Source organism: Tachyglossus aculeatus, chromosome 4 (genome assembly GCF_015852505.1).
Source record: "Tachyglossus aculeatus isolate mTacAcu1 chromosome 4, mTacAcu1.pri, whole genome shotgun sequence".
Taxonomy (NCBI): domain Eukaryota; kingdom Metazoa; phylum Chordata; class Mammalia; order Monotremata; family Tachyglossidae; genus Tachyglossus; species Tachyglossus aculeatus.
Window position 1 is genome coordinate 88,370,517 of NC_052069.1, and position 17,294 is coordinate 88,387,810.

Consider the following 17,294-nt stretch of genomic DNA (forward strand, 5'->3'; position numbering starts at 1 on the left):
GCTTACTATGTGCAAAGCACTGTTCTAAGTGCTGGGGAGATTACAAGGTGATCAACTTGTCCCACGGGGGGCTCACAGTCTTAATCCCCATTTTACAGATGAGGGAACCGAGATGCAGAGAAGTGAACTGACTTGTCCAAAGTCACACAGCTGACAATTGGCGGAGGCAGGATTTGAACCCATGACCTCTGACTCCAAAGCCCGGGCTGTTTCCACTGAGCCACGCTGCTTCTACTACATATACCACTCACTGTTATTGGTAAGCAACGAGGCCTAGTAGAAAGTGCACAGTCTTGGGAGTCAGAGGACCTGGGTTCTAATCCTGGCTCTCCTACTTGTCAGCTTTGAAACCTCAGAAAAATCACTTCAGTTCTCTATGCCTCGGCTACCTCAACTGCAAAATAGGGATTAAGACTGTGAGCTCCACGTGGGATGTGGACTGTGTCCAATCTGATGAACTTGCTCCTATCCCAGTGTTTACTAGAGTCCCTGCCACATAAAGGCTTAAAAAATTCCACTAATTAAAAAATGTTATCTGTTCTCTTTTCTGCTAGGACTTAAACCATTATCCATACCTTGGCCCCTCTCTGCATCACCTCTCTTGTCACTTTCTCAGTCTGCACTTGTCCCCAGTCTTCATAACCCACTCTGTAGCCTTCCCACCGTTTACTTCCCAATCCTGACTCCTTCTATATCTGCTCTGCCAGCCTATTACTCCTACTCAATTTTGCATCCTCTTCCCTCGAGGCACCTCCATTTTCCTTTCCATCCCCCATGTCACTACTGCCCCTTCCCTTGCTCTACCGTCCTTCCATGGATCAGGAGGAAGGACGTTTAGATTTGCATAAATAAACTGTTGTGTGTGCCTCGTTGCCACCAAGGAGTCTCTAGACAATCTGGGAATCTCTCCCGTCAATGCACCGGCTTTCTGATCTGCCTCTCCCCAGGCCCACACAACCTGACTCTCCCCTGCATGCCACACCCACACTTTGTACATCTCCATGCTCACATTCCACTCCCTTCCATCAGGAAAATAGCAGTTGCCATCAAATGGCATGAAACCTGTTACCTCACCTCGCTTCTCTCCTTCTACCAGCCAGCCCACTTCATTCATTCATTCAGTCGTATTTATTGAGCGCTTACTGTGTGCAGAGCACTGTACTAAGCGCTTGGGAAGGACAAGTTGGCAACATATAGAGACGGTCCCTACCCAACAGCGGGCTCACAGTCTAGAAGGTCTGGTGCTAACCTTCTCACTGTGTCTCGATCTTGTCCGTCTCACCACTGCCCCTGGCCCAACCCTACCTCTGGCCTGGAATGCCCTCCCTCCTCAAACCCACCAGATAATTATTCTCCCTGCCTGCAAAGCCTTACTGAAAGCACATCTCTTCCAAGAAGCCTTCCCAGACTAAGCCCCACTTTTCCTCATCTCCCACTCCCTTCTGCGTTGCCCTGACTTGCTCCCTTTGCTTTTCTCCCCCCTCCCTCCCCCACAAGACTTATGTATATATCCGTAATTTTACTTATTTATACTGATGTCTATTTGTATTGATATCTGTCTCCTGCCCCTCTCTAAACTGTGAGCTCGTTCTGGGCAGGGATTGTCACTTTATTGCAGAATTGTACTCTCCCAAGTGCTTAGTACAGTGCTCTGCACACAGAAAGTGCTTAATAAATATGACAATGAATGAATGAAACAATAAGAGGAGACTCGAGTCGTAGATCAAAAAGGGAGGCCTGGCCTTTTGCTGAGATCGTGGTTTGTGTTTCTTGTGGTTATTAAGTGCTTATTATGTGTCAAACACTGTTCTAAATGTGGGGATAGGTATAAGTTAATTAGGTTGGACACAGTCCCTGTCCCACACGGAGCTCACAGACTAAGTAGGAGGGAAAACAGGTATTTAATCCCCATTTTACAGTTGAGGAAACTGAGGCACAGAGAAGTTAAGGTCACACAGCAAGCAACTGGCAGAGCTGGAATTAGAACCTTGGTCCATGCTGTTTCCACTAGGCCACACTGCTTCTCTGTCTGTGCCTGAGACAAGGACTCCACAGCTGTAGCCCATCTCCCCTGACAAAAAAAAAATATAAAACAAAACTCAGGAGTAGCCTCTCTCAGGTCCCTGTGCCAGGAGAAATGAAGAGGGAGACCTACCCGCCTAAAGCAACATCACATCTAACACCATACAGGAGAAGAAAAAAAATCAGAGGTGTCTTGAGATTAATAAACTTTAATGAGCAACAGTTGGATGAGGTCAACTCCTGGGGAAAAAAAGATTCATATTTATGTTCCTACTTAGGTTGTTCCATGCTGATAGTGATTTAGTGCTGGAAAAGGATCTAATCCTGCCAGCAAGGGGTGGGAGGGCATGGGGGAACTGCTGCAAGGATCGGGTTTTTAAAAAGGTGGGGGAATTTACCAATGGCTTAATGGGGGTCCCAAGGAGTGATTACCCAAAATTGGAAAGCTAGAACATGCAAGAAGTAGGTAATCCGATTTGTGATAAGCAGGGGCCCATGATAATAATAATAATGATGGTATTTTTCAAGTGCTTACTATGTGTCTAAGCACTGGGGTAGATGCAAGATAATCAGGTTGGACACAGTCCGTATCCCACATGGGGCTCACAGTCTTAATCCCCATTTTACAGATGAGGTAATGAGGCAAAGAGAAGTGAAGTGACTTGCCCAAGGTCACACAGCAGACAAGTGGCAGAGCCAGGATTATGCAGATCCATGCACTATCCACTGAGCCATGCTGCCTCCCATAAACAGAGGCCCAATGTGCCCTGGGAGCTTCCTTAGCTTCTTGCTTCCTGAACAGAAAGCAGCCACCCTGAGGTTCAGACTCTTTTAGAAACTCACCACCCATCCCTATGAAGAAAATGAGAAATCCCCTGCTCACCTCAGAAGCGGGGCCATGGAGCCACCTACCATCCCAACCAAAAGTAGCTCTTTAATGAATCCCGCTGGCTCTTTAGTGGTGGTTTCAAGGGGCTTTGATTTCATGCCAGTGGAATACATTAAGCATGAGGAATGGGGGTGTGGAGGGACATCATAAGTAGAGAAACTGGGACCGTCTTCCCAGCCCAGTTATTATTACTATTATTATTATGGTACTTGTTAAGCTCTTACTATGTGCCAAGCACTGTTCTAAGCCCTGGGGTAGGTACAAGTTAATCAGGGCGGACACAGTCCCTGTTCCACATGGGGCACACACTCTTAATCCCCATTTTACCCCCAGATGAGGTAACTGAGGCCTAGAGAAATGAAGTGACTTGCCCAAGATCACACAACGGACATGTGGCATAGCTGGGATTAGAACACAGGTCCTTCTGATGCCCAGGTCTGTGCTCTATCCACTTAGAGAAGCAGTGTGGCTTAGTGGAAAGAGTGTGGGACTGAACGTCAGAGAACGTGGGTTCTAATCCCAGTTCCACCTCTCATTTGCTGTGTGACATTGGGCAGGCCACTTAATGTAAGAGGCGAGGATAAGTGCTTGGATTAGCATAGTAGCAGTTTGGATGGTTAGGAAAGAATGGATTTTAGTGATGTTGTGAAGGTTGAACTGACAGGATTTAGTGATGGATTGAATATATGGGCTGAATGAGAAAGAGGAGTCAAGGATAACGCCGAAGTTATGGGCTTGTGAGACGGGAAGCCTGGTGATGCCATCTACAGTGATGGGAAAGTCAGGGAGAGGACAGGGTCATCATCCGTAGCCTTTATTGAGCACCTAGGTTGTTCAGTGCAGTGAACTATTTCTGCAAATGCACAGTCCTTACCTTCAAGGAGCTTGCAATTTAGTGGGGAGTCAAGCAAACACCAAAGTATTTAGAAATAATGGAAGCAGAGTATGGAAAGATTAGTAAATGGACTGTAAGCTCATTGTGGGCAGGGAATGTGCCTGCTTATTGTTTTACTGTACTCTCCCAAACAATGCTCTGCACACCATAAGCGCTCAATAAATACAATTGAATGAAATGTGATGAAAAAGTCGTCGCTATGCCGTAGGTTCAGTGCAAAGAGCAAGACTCTGCAGGAAGAGACTAGGCCATCAGTGGGGAAGGTTTCTGACCAAAGAACCGCTTAGGGTGTTTTGTGAGGCAGGCAGCCCAGTGGGAATCCTGGAATATTGTTGGCTGCCAACACAGCAGTGGCTACTAAGAGGAACACCTGCTGAATCCTAACCTTTTGGCACAATGGAAATGTGTTGATAGAGCAACCGCCTGGAAGTCAGACAGAACTAGGTTCTAATCCCAGCTCCACCCTTATCTGCTGTGTGACCTTGGAGGTCACTTCACTTCTCTGTGCCTCAGTTACCTCATCTGTAAAATCGGGATTAAGACTGTGAGCCCCATGTGGGAACTGGACAGCGTCCAACCTGATTAAATTGTATTTACCCCAGAGCTTAACACATTGCCTGGTACACAGTAAGTGCTTAAGTAATACCATAAAAAAATGTTGCAGTCACTTCAGTAGCAGGAGGGTCCTGTATGTATAATAATAATAATTATGGTAATTAAGTACTTCATTGTTTGTCCTTATCCTGCACTGTCAGTGGGGGGCTCCATCATCAAAAAATAACATTCAGGAATTACTATGTATGTAAGTGCTAAGGATAGCCAATTATATATATATATATATATATGTATATTTTTCATGTATATTATTATATTATATAAATTTTATATATTATATTTATATTATATAAATTATATTCATGTAATTTTCATGTATATATGGAAAAATGAGTCAGGGAAAACTTCCTGGAGGCTTTGAATGTTTAGGAGGGCTCTGAAGCTGGGGTCCGGTAATAATAATAATGATCGCATTTATTAAGCACTTACTATGTGCACAGCACTGTTCTAAGTGCTGAGGGGATGAGAGTCTCATGATGTGCATAAAAGTGAGTTGGCAGCCAGTCCTGACACATAAATGTGCATTCAGCTGGGATTCTTCAATCACATCTTGCTGGATTGAAATGACAAACCTGCAGGCAGGCGCAGAGCCCTCCCGCAGCAACCCCCACCCCATTTGGGCTGGTTGACTAATGAATGCTCAAAGTTTGGAGTTGCCGATGCTATCAAAATAACTCGAAGGTAATTGGGGCCTGTTTTGGGGTTGTCGACGCATTACTGGCCAGCTCAAAAGCAACCCTTCTGGTTGGCAGGCGGATTGGAAGCAATCACCTTCCCCTGGGTGAGCTAGGCCTCATATGGTGCCCTGTCTTGGTGAACCAGCGGGCAGCCACTCAAAATGATCACCTGGTAGCAACTTTCTTGGTTTCCATTCAGAAAGATCTCCCCAAACTCAGTACACAGTGTCCCGGTTCCCATTAGAGAACAAGAATCATTCCCTGTATGGGAGGGATTTAAAATGCAGAAAAAGCATCCTCACTCCAGTTTGTTTTTCTGGTTTTTGGGGTTTTTTAACGGCATTTGTTAAGCACTATGTGCCAGGCACTGTACTAAGCGCAGGGTAGAAACAAACCAGTCAGATTGGACACAGCCCCTGTCCCATATGGGGCTCACACTCTTAATCCCCCTTATACAGATGAGGTAACTGAGGCACAGAGAAGTAAAGTGCCTTGCCCAAGGTCACAGAGCAGACAATTGGCAGAGCGGGGATTAGTACCCAGGTCCTTCTGACTCCTAAGACTGTGAGCCCGTTGTTGGGTAGGGACCGTCTCTATATGTTGCCAGCTTGTACTCTGCACACAGTAAGCGCTCAATAAATACAATTGAATGAATGAATGAATGAAGCCCGCGCTCTATCCACTAGGCCAAGCGGCTTCTCAGTTGAGGTCTCAGTTCCAGCTGAACTGGTTCAGTTCCAATTCTGCTATGTGACCTTGGGCGAGTCACTTCACCTCTCTGGGCCTCAGTTACCTCATCTGTAAAATGGTGATTGAGATCACGAGCCCCACAAGGGACGGGGACTGTGTCCAACCCGATTTGCTTGTAACCACCGTGGTGCTTACTACAGTGTCTGGCAGATAGTAAGCACTTAACAAATACCATATTATTATTATTATTATTATTATTATTATTATTATTGTCAGGGTGGCCTTCTCTAGTCCCTTTCTGCCTCTTGCCCAAGGCCTTGCAGCTGAAGGCCCGCCTTTCAGTGCCAAAAGTTCCCAACATGGGAGCCTGCACCATGTGACCCAGCCATGTGCATTCCAGCTTCTTGCCAGAGTAGTGCAACTTGACCTCAGGCCGACCTTTATATTTATAGGCCAAAGGGACCCGTTATGTAACTGAGAACAGCTAGACAACCAAAAAATGCAACAGCAATTTAAAACAGCCCAGAAAAAAGAGAAATGAAGCTCACGAAGTGCTGTATATGAATGTAATTGTCAGAATCTCCCGTTCCTATTTTCCTGCTTTTCTCTCTCTCTCTCTCACACACACACACACATTTGTCACAGACTAAGCCTTTCCTTATCTAAAATCCTATTGTTTGCTTCATTTCATTATAGTCAGTTTTGAACAAAGACAGAATCTCCACTCCAATTGTCAATGTAAAAAAAAAAAAGAAAAAACCAAAAAAACCCAAGTCCTTGAATGTTTCTTCCTTCTCATTTCATTTTCGTCAACACTTTAACACTTCGTGGACTTATTATACAGGGTCAAAATGCGTCTTTTTTGTCCTGAGCTCAACAGTAAATTTAACACAATGTTTTGAAAGCGATACCCTGAATAGGGAAAGTAAGAGTTAGTGTATCCATCTTTAAGTTTCACGCCATACATTCATCAACACAAGATAAACATGTACAACCAAAATACAGCAAATGCTCAAAGACCACTTGAAACCACAACCTTGTCTCTTCATTTGTCGTCTTCCTCCAGGGCCCACCAGAATTGGCTTCAAATCTTGGTGTTTGTTTTATATTATATCTTGTTTAAAAAGAGAAGTGAAAGATTTTTTTAATAAAGCGAGTAAATGTGTACCTGCTAACAGCCTGAGAGTGAGAACAGACCTGAAAGTTGCCATGCTGAAAGTTCATACAGCCGATATATAAAAAACTCAGCAGAACTGACTAGTTGGAGTTGACTTGTAAATATGGCACTGAGCCTAAGGAGGAAAGTTGAGTAAAATCATGCAGTTTGTTTTACTTTTCTGGTGAAATGACCATTTGTTTCCAAAGAGTCCCAAAGCTCATGTCTTTAACGGTCATTACTCCACCGTCCTGGCACGCTGCTGTGAACCTTTTGTTTGTTTCCTAATTATCAGGAAGGGCTGCTGGAATTCATTAGGAAATTATAACAATAACCCCAGTACCTTCAATCCCAAATTTGGAAAAAATGTCAGATCTGAGCTGGATTGTAAATCTTGAGAAACCTACCTCAGTTGCCCAAAAGCAGAATATAAAATCAGAAATCACACATTAGAAACCTCCAACAAGGACACAAATGCTCTTCTTCCCCACAGGGAGAAAATGTGTATGTTATTTGCTCAGAAATGATGGTTTTGGCCACAAGTGGAGATGACTGCACACATCCCTTCCCCACACAACTTCCAAATGGGCACAGACTAATAAACCTGTAGCTATTGCTAAAATAAATGATTTCACCCTGAAAGGTAATTCACAGGTTTGTAACTGACACATATTTCGAAATGAGCCCTAGAAACTGAGAGAAACGAACCGAGAATTTACATTAAACTTGAAAGCACCCAGAATTGACATACGAAATACAGGAGAATTAAGAACAATTGCGGGGAAATTTGAAATTTCAAATGTCCTCGCATGAATCTGTTTTTCTCTATTGCAAACTTAGAAAGCCTATAATGATCTTGATTTCTGTTTGCTTCTTGCCACCTTGAAATTCACCTTTAAGTGCTTAATAAATGACATTATTATTATTATTATTACAAGTGAGGGAGAGGCTTGTTAATTCAGTGACAGAGTTTCTCAGGACAGATTTGGCCTCTCTGCTTCCCAGGACCACACCCCATCATTCACTTAAATGGCACTTTTCCTCCTCCTACTTTCTAGTTTCATTCACTACCTCTATTTCTTGGTCGATTTTTCTGTCCTCCTTTCTGAGATGTTTCTTTCTCTTCCCGGCAGTTCTGTTGGTATCCGGAGCTAATGTCAATCCACCCTGTCATCTTAAGCTTCTAAATCACTCGAGGAGAGACCATATCTTTTATGTAAACTAAGAAACTGGAGAGTAATACAGTATTCCTAAACAGTATTGCTAATAATAAAAATTATAGTATGTGTTAAGCGCTTACTATGTGTCAGGCAATTGTAGATGGTTTCTTGGCCTCTTGACATCCTTTACTTGTGGTCCCGGTCAAGTCAAATATAATTTATTCTATCACCCAGATAAGCCCAATTTTGGTTGTACTTGCTTTCCCTTCCTCCCAGCATGCCTCTATCACCCTCCTCTATCTCACTCCACCTATCTTGAATCCTTCCCATTATTCTCCTGCATTTTCCCTCCCCACATCCCATAACCCTACCCTTGCCCCATATTAGCCACCTCTCTTCCTTACCATGTAGACCCCCCCCCACAGTCCCCTCTTGCCCCCTGACCAGGCCCCCCAAAGTTATGAGGAAGCAGCATGGCATAGTGGAAAGAGCCCAGGCCTGGGAGTTGGAGGATATGGGTTCTAATCCTAGCTCTGCCATTTGTCTGCCGTGTGACCTTGGGAAAGTCACTTCACTTCTATGGGCCTCATTTAGAGAAGCGCCGTGGCTCAGTGGAAAGAGCCCAGGCTTTGGAGTCAGAGGTCATGGGTTCGAATCCCGACTCCCCCACATGTCTGCTGTGTAACCTTGGTCAAGTCACTTCACTTCTCTAAGCCTCAGTTACCTCATCTGGAAAATGGGGATTAAGACTGTCAGCCCCCCGTGGGACAACCTGATCACCTTGTATTCCTCCCAGCGCTTAGAACAGTGCTCTGCACATAGTTAGCACTTAGTAAATGCCATTATTATTATTATTATTATTATTATTATTATTATTATTATTTACCTCATCTGTAAAATGCGGATGAAGACTGTGAGCCCCACATGGGACAGGAACTGTGACAAACCTGATTAGCTTGTATCTACCCAGTGCTTAGAACTGTTCTTGGTACATAGTAAATGCTTAACAAATACCAGAATTATTATTTATGGGGAAGCATGGACTTCCCCATGGAAGCAAGGGGAAGCCCCGCCCCCTTCTTCCTCTCCCCCCTCCTCCGCCTCCCCATCCTCCCCGCCTTACCTCCTTCCCTTCCCCACAGCACCTGTATATATGTTTATACATATTTATTACTCTATTTTATTTGTACATATTTATTTTATTTATTTTACTTTGTTAATATGTTTTGTTTTGTTCTCTGTCTCCCCCTTCTAGACTGTGAGCCCACTGTTGGGTAGGGACCATCTATATATGTTGCCAACTTGTACTTCCCAAGCACTTAGTACAGTGCTCTGCACACAGTAAGCGCTCAATAAATACAATTGAATTAATGAATGAATGGACTGGACTGGACTTGCGGAGAGGAGATCTGGGAAGATTTCTACTGGAAATGCTCTCCTTCCATCCCCAGTGCTCTGACATGCATCACAGTCAGGCCTGTGTCTAATCAGTCAAGCATTGTAAGCACCAGAGGAGAGACTCTTTGTCAGCTCTGCTGAAGGAGACCTCCTATTTTGCTCTATTGCCATTTCTTCTGCATCAGTAGGTGAGCTGACAATTTCAGCTATCACATGGATGCTATCACTAAACCTGCTTGTAAACAAATCCTGAAAGCTTCCAGTCCCCTGCTGTTTCTTCTTATTTTAATCCATCTATTCTATTTTCTATTTCAACCCCCCTGCCCCATTAAGATACATTAGTGATAAATGATAGAAGCAGCATGGCTCAGTGGAAAGAGCACGGGCTTTGGAGTCAGAGGTCAGGGGTTTGAATCCCGGCTCTGCCACATGTCTGCTGTGTGACCTTGGGCAAGTCACTTAACTTCTCTGAGCCTCAGTTACCTCATCTGTAAAATGGGGATTGACTGTGAGCCCCACATGGAACAACTTAATCACCTTGTATCCTCCCCAGCGCTTATAACAGTGCTCTGCACATAGTAAGCGCTTAACAAATGCCATTATTATTATTATTATTATTATTATAAATGAGAGCCCTCTATCTCCTCCTCAGTCCAAATACAAATTATCCACTCCAGGCAAAGAAGACTAGAAGCTCCTTCCAAGGCTGAAGTAAGCAGTAATGGCCAAGGTGATCATCATTCTTCAGAGGGTGTGCAACTGGGGAGATTCAACAGAATCCAGGAATTTTGAGTCCATTACTGATGCTCGTGGAAGGTTGAAGCCAAGGACCTGTTCAAACGTAAAATGAAAATAGAGGCTTTTCAAATTAGTGGTTGGCCTTAAATGAAATTTCTATGGGATAAACTTTCCCAGAGAATGGCTTGACCCTCCATTCAACTCATCACTTCATCCTTAGGGTGGGGAATGCAGTGAAGGGAACACCCACACTTCCCTCACACCCTTTTGGGGTTGGACTTCGGGTTGCATGGGCCTCTGGGGACTGGAGTGACTAGAATGAGCAGAGCTGAGAGAAGTCTTGCTCAAGGTGGCTTGTGAAAGACCTAAGGGGGAGTTCAAAGAGCAAGAAGGACCTCAGAGGCCCCCAGAACTATATGAGAGTGACAGGAAGAGGGAGACCAAGATGGGAGCTTCAGGGACTAGCACTGTAAAAATAATCAGACCCCCCCAAAATAGGGTAGAAGGGCAGAAAAGTTCAGATCTTTGATTCCATTCATTGTGGGCAGGGAGTGTGTCGGTTTGTTGTTGTATTGTAATAATAATAGTAATAATAATGGCATTTATTAAGCGCTTACTATGTGCAAAGCACTGTTCTAAGCGCTGGGGGATACAAGGTGATCAGTTGTCCCACGTGGGGCTCACATTCTCAATCCCATTTTACAGATGAGGTAACTGAGGCACAGGGAGTTAAGTGGCTTACCCAAGGCCCCACAGCTGACAAGTGGCGGAGCCGGGATTCGAACTCATGACCTCTGACTTCAAAGCCCGTGCTCTTTCCACTGAGCCACGCTGCTTCTCTATTGTACTCTTCCAAGCACTTAGTACGGTGCTTTGAATGCAGTAAGCACTCAATAAATAGGATTGAATGAATGAACAAGTTCCCTGAGTAGTTTGCAAGTTTCAGCTAGTACAAATGATTAATGGGAATATGGTCAGTTCGATTATCTTTTGCGTTCAAATTATGTGTTCATTTGATCTGTGCGTTAATATCACAGTGCAGCCAGTACTGGCACTGATGAGATACGGTGTGGTGGATCCAAAATGAATTTAGCACCCTCTGCATTTCCTTCTGTTCCCTCTTCGGTGAATTTCATGGGACTGTGTCTGAGGGGAAACTGTGACCAGGTTACTTGCAGATGGATGCTAGAGAGTGGCAAAGTGAGAGTGGGAGTGGAGTCTCCCCCTCCTCCCCCTCTCCATCCCCCCAGCCTTACCTCCTTCCCTTCCCCACAGCACCTGTATATATGTACATATGTTTGTACATATTTATTACTCTATTTATTATTTTACTTGTACGTATCTATTCTATTTATTTTATTTTGTTAATATGTTTGGTTTTGTTCTCTGTCTCCCCCTTCTAGACTGTGAGCCCACTGTTGGGTAGGGACCGTCTCTATACGTTGCCAACTTGGACTTCCCAAGCGCTTAGTACAGTGCTCTGCACACAGTAAGTGCTCCGTAAATATGATTGATTGATTGATTGATTGATTGATTGGAATGGAGTGGCAATCAATCAGTGGCACTTACTGAACACTTTCTGTGTCCAGAGCACAGAAATTGTACTTGGGAGACTAAAATTCATCAGAATAGGTAACATATAGTGGATAGAGCACGGGCATGGGAGTCAGAAGGTCATGGGGTCTAATTCTGGCTCTACCATTTTTCTGCTGTGTGACCTTGGGCAAGTCACTTAGCTTCTCTGTACCTCAGTTACCTCATCTGTAAAACGGAGATTGAAACTGTGAGCCCCACATGGGACAGGGACTTTGTCCAACCCAATTTACTTGTATCCACCCCAGCACTTAGTTCAGTGCCAGGAACTTAGTAAGTGCTTAACAAGTACCAGAATTAACAATAATAATAATAATAATGATAATAATGATGGCATCTATTAAGCTCTTACTATGTGCAAAGCACTGTTCTAAGCGTTGGGGAGGTTACAAGGCAATCAGGTTGTCCCATGGGGGGCTCACAGTCTTAATCCCCATTTTACAGATGAGGAAACTGAGGTGCAGAGAAGTGAAGTGACTTGCCCAAAGTCACGCAGCTGACAGTTGGCAGAGCCAGGATTTGAACCCCTGACCTCTGACTCCAAAGCCGGACTCCTCTTTCCACTGAGCCACACTGCTTCAAGAGGTGATGATCACTAGGATGGAAAGGGTTTGAGCAAATGCCTGGGCCTCTGATGCCTATTGACCTTATTTGGTTTATCTACTTGGATCCTTGGACTTCATAATGATAATAATTGCAGTATTTAAGTGTTTACTACATGCCAGACACTGTACTAAGAGCTGGGGTAAATGCAAATTGGGTTGGACAAAGCCCCTGTCTTACATGGAGCTCACGGTCTTCATCCCCATTTTACAGATGAGGGAACAGAGGCCCAGAGAAGTGAAGTGACTTACCCAAGGTCACAGAGCAGACAAGTGGCAGAGCTGGGATTAGAGCCCAGGTCCTTCTAATTCCCAGGCCCAAGCTCTAGCCATTAGACCATGCCGCTTCCTCTTCTCACTTGATACTTTCTCCCTCAGGGAGATTATCCTCTCCCCTGGTCTCAGCCTCCACCTTTATGTAAAAGACTCCCAAATCAATGTCACCAGCCCAAACCTCTCACATCTCCCTTTTCCTTATCAGTTCTCTTCTTTCACTACATCCCAGCTCTCCCACTTCATTCCTCCATGGCTCACCTTCTCACTTTTCCTTCTTCTAGACTCTTCCACCTCTGATCCCTGGCCCATGTCCTTCCTCCTACTCGGAACTCCCTCCCTCTTAAAATCCAGAATGACCTGGGTTCTAATCCCATCTCTGCTCTGTGACCGTGGGCAAGTCGCTTAACTTCTCTGGCCCTCAGTTACCTCAACTGTAAATTGGCGATTAAGCCCGTGAGCCCAATGTAGGACACGGACTGTGTCCAACCTGATTAGCTTATACCTTCCCCAGCACTTAGTACAGTGCCTGGCACATAGTAAGAGCTTAACAAATACCATTTAAAAAAATCCACCAGATCCCAGCTTTCCCCATCTTTCAAAAGTTTCTGAAATCCCACTTCACCCATTAAGCTTAGTCTGATCAGTTTTTCCTTTCCCCACAACCTGCTTCCCTCCTTTCTCATCTCCTAAAATTACTTTCTCCCACTCCCTCCCACCTACCACTTCAGCACTTGTGTGCAAGGCCTCAGAGAGCACTTTTGTACAAATTCATTTTTACAGTGTAATAATTAAGCACTTATTCCGCTAGCCATTTTTCCATCTTTTCTTCCTCCCTTCTGTTTTCCCACCTCATTAGATTATAAATTTCTTGAAGGCAGGGATCATGTCTCTGACTTCTTTTGTACTCTCCCAAATGCCTACTTAGCACACTATTTTACATGTAGCAAGCACTCAATATGTACTATTTATTGATTGATTAACAAGATGGTCAGGAGATACTATCTATACATCAGTCAATCAATCAGTGGTATTTGCTGAGCACTTACTGTGTGCAGAGCACTGTACTAACAGCTTAGGAGTATACAACAGAGTTAGTAATAATAATAATAATGGCATTTGTTAAGCACTTACTATGTGTAAAGCACTGTTCTAAGCACTGGGGAGGATACAAGGTGATCAGGTTGTCCCACGTGGGGCTCACAGTCTTAATCCCCATTTTACAAATGAGGGAACTGAGGCACAGAGAAGTGAAGTGACTTGCCCAAAGTCACACAGCTGACAATTGGTGGAGCCAGGATTTGAACCCATGACCTCTGACTCCCAAGCCTGGGCTCTTTCTATTGAGCCATGCTGCTTCTCTGCCCACATGTTCCCTGCCCACAGGAGCTTTCAGTCTAGAGGGGGAGACCAATATTAATATAACTACATAAATTATATTCATTCATTCATATTAAGCACTTACTGTGTGCAGGGCACTGTACTAAGTGCTTGGGAGAGTACAATGCAACAATAAAGAGGGACAATACCTGCCCACAAAGAGCTCACACTCTAGAGGATATATACATGAGTGCTTTGGGGGCTGAGGGTGAGGTGAATAAAGGGTTCAAATCCAAGTGCAAGGGTGATGCTGAAGGGAGTGGGAGAATCTTGACCTTGAGTTTGGGGAATAAGGAGGGGATGAAGAGAGAAGAAGTAGCTCAGGTTTTTAAGAACAAATCCAGAGCAGGAGTGACTCTTGGTCCAGCTCCTAGGAACATCTAGTCCTAGGATGCTTGAGATCGCCGGGGCTTCTTTCTAAATCTCACCCTTCTATTTGTGTCTCCTTTCACCGCTGCAAACACTTGTTCTCATACTCCTTTCCTCCCTCATGACTATTTTCGAACTTTCACCTTTCACCTCCTGCAAACACTTATTCTCATACTCCTTTCCTCCCTCGTGGCTATTTTTGAACTTTCCCTCTGATCGTTTCTTCTCCTTGGCCTTTAAACACACTCCCCTTTTCCCCAAAACTCAAAAAGCCGTCCCTCAATCCCCCGGCCCCTTCCAGTATTATCTCCTCCCCTCATTCCTCGCAACAATGATTATGGTACTTACTATGTGTCATAAGCGCTGGGGTAGATACAATTTAATCAGATTGCATACCGTCCCAATCCCACATGGGGCTCACAGTCTAAGGCTGAGGGAGCAGCGTGGCTCAGTGGGAAGAGCATGGGCTTTGGATTCAGCGGTCATGGGTTGAAATCCCGGCTATGTCAATTGTCAGCTGTGTGACTTTGGGCAAGTCACTTAACTTCTCTGTGCCTCAGTTACCTCATCTGTAAAATGGGGATTAGGACTGAGCCCTCCGTGGGACAACCTGATCATCTTGTAACCTCCCCAGCGCTCAGAACAGTGCTTTGCACATAGTAAGCATTTAAGAATGCCATCATTATTATTGAATCACCATTTTACAAGTGAGGTAACTGTAGAGAAGTGAAGTGACCTGCCCAAGGTCATACAGCAGATAAGTGGCAAAGCCAGGATTAGAACCCAGGTCCTCTGGCTCCCAGGACAGTGCTCTTTCCACTAGGCCACGCTGCTTCCTATTCTGAACTGGATTGCTTACATCCATTGCTGTCATCTCCTCTCCTCCATTCATTCATTCATTCAATCGTATTTATTGAGCGCTTACTGTGTGCAGAGCACTGTACTAAGCGCTTGGGAAGTACAAGTTGGCAACATATAGAGATGGTCCCTCCAGTACTCTTCTGGACCTAGCACAGATAGGCTTTTAACCTGTCTGAACAAACGATGGTATTTATTGAACATTTTATTTTATTTTTATTTTATTTTATTTTTATTTTGTTAATATGTTTTGTTTTGTTGTCTGTCTCCCCCTTCTAGACTGTGAGCCCACTGTTGGGTAGGGACCGTCTCTATATGTTGCCAACTTGTACTTCCCAAGCGCTTAGTACAGTGCTCTGCACACAGTAAGCGCTCAATAAATATGACTGAATGAATGAATTTACTGTGTGCAGAGCACTGTACACTTCCCTTAGGTCACCAATGATCTCCCTGTAGCCAAATCCAAAAGAGCTATACTCTGTTCATCCACAATCTGGGTCAGTTTTGTTGACTGGGAACGGTTCTTGTTCTCCTAGTACGACTCTGACTGTTCCCTCTCGTCCCCCTCTCCATCCCCCCCATCTTACCTCCTTCCCTTCCCCACAGCACCTGTATATATGTATATATGTCTGTACATATTTATTACTCCATTTATTTTACTTGTACATATCTATTCTATTTATTTTATTTTGTTAGTATGTTTGGTTTTGTTGTCTGTCTCCCCCTTTTAGGCTGTGAGCCCACTGTTGGGTAGGGACTGTCTCTATATGTTGCCAACTTGTACTTCCCAAGCGCTTAATACAGTGCTCTGCACACAGTAAGCGCTCAATAAATACGATTGATTGATTGATTGTTCTGTCTCACTAGCTCCTCTCCTGCCTCTCACCCTCTTACTGTGGGTATCCCGCAAGTCTCTTTTCTGGGACCCCTATTCTACTCCCAAGGAGCTCATCTGCTCACTCAGTTTCCCCTACCACTAAAGCAGCATGGTCTAGTGGATTCACTCATTCAATCATATCTATTGAGCATTTACCGTGTTAGAGCACAGGTCTGAGAGTCTGAAGAACTTGGGTTCTAATCCCAGCTCCACCAGAGTCTGTTGTGTGGCCTTGGGCAAGTCACTTCACTTCTCTGGGCTTCAGTTCCCTCATCCGTAAAATGGGGATTATGATTGTGAGCCCCATGCGGAACAGGGACTGTGTCCAACCTGATTACCTTGCGTCTACTCCAGGGCTTAGTACTATGCCTGGCACATAGTAAGCACTTAACAAATGCTATTACAATCAATCAATCAATCGTATTTATTGAGCGCTTACTGTGTGCACAGCACTGTACTAAGTGCTTGGGAGGTACAAGTTGGCAACATATAGAGACAGTCCCTACCCAACAGTGGGCTCACAGTCTAAAAGGGGGAGACAGAGAACAAAACCAAACATACTAACAAAATAAAAGAAATAGAATAGATATGTACAAGTAAAATAAATAGAGTAATAAATATGTACAAACATATATACATATATAGAGGTATATATTACAAGGTATTACAAGGTATTATATAATTATTACAAGGTATTATATTACAGGTATATATTACCTGTATATATATACAGTTATATATTACAAACAAACCTCCATATGACAACTCCCCAATCTACTTCTCATCAAATTTCCTGAAATCCACATCTCCTCTTGCTCCTCTAAAATGCCCCGTAGTCGCCTCCAACTCAGTATGTTTACAACTGAAGTACTTGTTTTGTTTTGTTGTCTTCCCGCCCCTTCTAGACTGTGAGCCTGCTGTTGGGTAGGGACCATCTCTATATATTGCCAATTTGTACTTCCCAAGTGCTTAGTACAGTGCTCTGCACACAGTAAGTGCTCAATAAATATGAATGAATGAATGAATGAATGAACGAAGGAGCTACTCTTCTTTTCTCCGATCTGTCCCTTCCTTTTCCCTCAAATACCTAACACCCTGTTAT